This window comes from Bubalus kerabau, chromosome 16 (genome assembly GCF_029407905.1).
Source record: "Bubalus kerabau isolate K-KA32 ecotype Philippines breed swamp buffalo chromosome 16, PCC_UOA_SB_1v2, whole genome shotgun sequence".
In the NCBI taxonomy this organism is placed as follows: domain Eukaryota; kingdom Metazoa; phylum Chordata; class Mammalia; order Artiodactyla; family Bovidae; genus Bubalus; species Bubalus kerabau.
Genome location: NC_073639.1, coordinates 66,998,742 through 67,003,273, shown reverse-complemented (window position 1 = coordinate 67,003,273; position 4,532 = coordinate 66,998,742).

The following is a 4,532-nucleotide window of genomic DNA, read 5'->3' as shown; positions in this document are numbered from 1 at the left end:
GTGACAGCGCAGCCTCTACGCCCGGAGCCCCGAGCTCCCCGGCGGCTGGCGGTGCGAATCTGGGGGGGCCGCCGGCTGTCCCCGAAGAGTCCACCCCCGGCTCCCCGGCGGCCCAGGTACCGCCGCGCCCCGCCCCTTGCCCCGCCCCACGCTCGAGGAGCCCCGCTTCCGGGCGGCCCCTGGCGGCGGAGGGGGCGCTGCGGCGGAGTCCCACGCGCGAGGGAAGGGGCTCGGCGAAGGGCCCCGAAGACGCCCAGACCTTGGTGGCGCCGGCAGTGCCCGGGAGCACACCCAGAGGTTCCCAAATAACCCACAACCGCCGGAACCTCCAGAAATGCTGGCGGGGTGCACTGTCCAGGGGATACAACTTTCGAAAAGATGACGAGAGAAGTGAAGGAAGTAAACTCGAGACGCAAGGAGGGTGAAGGCAGGCTGTGTATGACACCGTCACCCTGAACCCCGGAGCCAGAATGGCGTGGAAGGATACTGCTGGAAGGAATGGCTCCCCTCTATGGGGGCTTCACCCATTCCCAGTACCCTGGAATGGAACCAGGATGACAGTTCTCAGAACCGAAGAAAAGCCAGGTGGCACCCGCATAACCTGGACTTGGCAGGGTCTGGTGATGCTCAAGTCTCAGGTAGGACCCATCTGCTGCCTCTCCAGCTCTTGTCCTCCTCCTGCCCTCTTGCCCGTATAGATGGTAAAGAAATTTCTGCTCTTGGTAGGCAGGCAGGAAGTCCCGTAGGCCTGGTTTAAATCTCAGACCCCAGCTCTGCCACTTACCATCTGGGTATCTTGGGCAAATGTCATCAGCCTCTCTGAACCTTGTTTTCCTGTTCTGTAAAATGCAGATAATAATCATAACTAATTTCTCGGTAACATCTGATGACACTATCACATAAAGGCCTAGCCCAGTGTTCACAGCAGGGCCGCAAGTGCAGTTCAGGAAGTTCCCTTCCCTCTGCACCTTATGAGGCCCCATCCCCCACTCTTGTTTAGTAATGGGATACCAGAGACTTGAAAGGATGGGGTGTGAACCTCCCAGGCTCTCCCTGTTCTGGTCTCTCCAAATCACATGGATGATGCCATCCATGCAGGAAAGTGTGAAAGTCTCTCAGTCATGCCCGACTCTTTGCGACCCCATGGACTATACAGTCCATGGAATTCTCTAGGCCAGAATACTGGAGTGGGTAGCCTTTCCCTTCTCCAGGGGATCTTCCCAACCCAGGGATCAAACCCAGGTCTCCCACATTACAGGCAGATTCTTTACCAGCTGAGCCACCAGGGAAATCCATCCATGCAGGCGAACAGGGCAAGTCTGATCACAGCTTCGACTCCACAGGATAGATGGACAGATTGCCAATAAGCTACACTTCACCCCTGCTGAGGGTTCACCCCTCTCTGTACTGTCTGCCTATGCAAACATCTCATTCCATACACAAGGTTTTAAGAAAAACAGGATGGGAAAAACAGCTGCCCAGAAGCCAAAGTGAACAAGGGAAATTCCTTTTGTTCCCCACAGCCAATCCCACTGACAGAGGAACCTGGCAGGCCACAGTCCATGGAGTCGCAGAGTGGGACATGACTGAGCGACTAGCACTTTCACTGTTCACTTTCACCTAGTCTGAGGGCCTGAATTGCCACATCAAAGCCATCAGGTTCCTGGAGCACAAATGCTGAGGCAGGCTGACCCGGGTGCTTCATTGCCATGTCCACTCTCTTGGAGTCCCAGGTCAGTCAGTGTCTTACCTGTTCCAGCCCTCAGAGTAATCATTGTTGGGCAGGATTAAAAACCAATGTCCATTCTGGATAAATCACAGGAGATAAAGTACCTTATCAGAATCCTTCCAGAGCTCCTGAAAGCATTGGGCTGAAGGGTATTCTAAATCCCCATGGTGCCCCCTCTCGATGAGCTTTCTGAAATTCCCTCAATATTCTTGGGTAAGACCTCTGTTAGCGACCAGTTTCTGAAAAAGTGAAGAATCTGGTTACATCACTTATGATCTTAAATAAAACAAATTAAGATTATGTTCACAGGACAAATGGATGAAACACTTGCCCTCAGATCCTAGATTATCCTGGATACAGACCAAGATGCCATTTCATCTGTAAAATTTGTTAATTTGGACATTCAGTTGACAAATCCTTCTAGAACCAGGTGCTGTGTTAGTCACCTGGGATATAAAGATTCATCCACTCATTCCACAAACACTTGAGTGCCTGCTGTTTGCCAGGCACCATGTTAGGTACCAGGGACATGGTGGTAAACAAAAACTCTGTATCCCTAGCAACAGATAGACAACTGGAGATGCACAGATAATTAATGGTGACCAACTGGTGGCATTTAGTGCAGTGAAGGGATATAAAGCGGATAGGAGAGGAAGACTTAATGGAGGGTGTTACCTTAGACTGTAGTTAGGAAGGCAGTTTCTAAGGAGGGGATGTTTGAGCAGAGATCAAAGTGAAGTAAGGGAGCAAGCCAGGCATATATCCAGAGCCAGCAGTTTTCTGGCAGAGAGGAGACAGGTCGAAGGTCCCAAGAAGGGGGACTTCCCTGGTTGTCCAGTGGTTAAGATTCAAGCTTCCAATGCAGGGGTGAGAGTTCGATTCCTGGTCAGAGAACTAAGATCTTACATGCCTCATGATGTGGCCAAAAAGTTAAAAAAAAAAAAAAAGAAAGAAAGAAAGTCCCAAAGAGGGAATGACTTGGCACATTCCCAGAGAAGAAGAGACAAGTGGGGCTGGGGTGAGCAAGCAGGAGAGCGATAGAGATGAAACTGGAGAGGAAGGCAGGGGCCAGAGAGTCCAGGGCTTTGGGAGTTTTTAAATATCAAGGGGAAACCACTAGCAGGTCTGTGGTAAAGACGAGGCACCTGGTTGCTCGAGGAGCATTGGTGGCTTCGCAGCAAGTCTGTCGCCCGGATGGAGACATGGCAGCGTGAGCTGGCCAGGTGCTGTTGCGTGGAGCAGGTGAGGGAGCAGGGTGGCTTGGACTAGGCCGAAAATGGGGGAGGCAGTAAGGGGCGGTCAGAGTCAGGAGATTCGTAAAGAATCACGGTAAGCTTCTGTTCCTGCTCTCCAGAAATTTGCACACACACAAAAGCAAAAACAAAAAAAAGGTAAACCCTGCTATAATATCATGGGAAACGTGCAATAAGGGCAGGACAAGCTAGGTTATGTGGGAGCACCAAGCAGAACCCTTAAGTGAGCTGGAGAAGCATCAGAGAAGGTGGCATTTGAGCTGCGTTTTGAAGAAGTGAAATTCCACCAGGTGAATAAGGAAGGTAAAAGGAAGGTCATTCCAAGGAACGGGGACAGCTTCTGTGAAGGCTTGGGAGTGTGAACCTGCAGAGGGAGTTTGGGAACTATCTATAGTTTGTGGGGAGGAGGGGTAAGGGCTGGAAGACAGGCCTGGAAAGGTGATTGGACCAAACTGTGAAGGCTCTGGAATGTGATATAGTCAAGAATCTGTCCTTTAGTCTACAGACAAGACAGATGCCTTGACAGTTTTATGCGTGCATATAGGACATAAGCAGAACTGTGTTTTTGAAGAAAATGATGATGCATTGTGGAATAGACTAAAAGGACACTGAAGGCAGGACCAACCAGGAAATTAGGTCCACTTCTTTAACATAAATGCTCAAGTCCCCACCATGTGCTAGGCATTGGAAACAGAGCAGTAATAAAGGGAACACTGTGCCTTTCTTTATGGATTGTAAGTCTGATGGGGAGGTCATAAGGACTAAAAGTAGACTCTGGGTCAGATTCAGGAAATATTTCAGAAATGTCACTGTTAAGCCATGGGAAGTTCTGGATGTAGAAAATAAGAATGGCTTGCCTCTCTGTTTTTTGCCATTAATGGGGGTATAGTTACTGCAAAGTATCCTGCCATGTAGAAATACTTTTTTAAATAATCCTTTTGGATTATACATATTTTTATAGCTTTAAAAGCATTAAAAGCATTGTCACATAAAGCCTCTCACTTGCCTTTAAATGTTATACAAATTGCAATTATTAACTAATTATATGTTGTGTTATTTGACTGCATAAACCTTGATGGAAGTTATCAAAAGAAGAGCTGTTGTGGAGTGCTGGAAAGACAAAAGGACAGTTAAAAAGAAAAGATGGGTCTGGGACCACATCAGTCTAGAGAGAACAGTGTGTTTAGCTGTCTTGGTGTCTCATTTCTAGCAGCATGCATTCAGAGGAGTAAGGCAGGATTAAGGGCAAAGTTTTTAAAATGTACATGGATCTCTCATTTAAAATGCCTCAGTCTGATGATGTCATGTCCCTGTAGCAAACTCCTTTAAAAACTGTTCTGTCCTGACCAGAACTTATGTCGTGTTCAGAGTCATGAAAAAGGTGGACAGCGGTGCTCGGATTAAGTCTCGTGACGTTTCCTGTCGAGCTGGCTCCTTTCTGCCACTGTCAGAATCAAATTTGTACTTAATCTCTCCCTTGTTTTCAGATGACAAAATCTCTCTGTTAGGTTTCAGAAAGCTGGGATTACAAAATGTTCTTATGGCTTTAA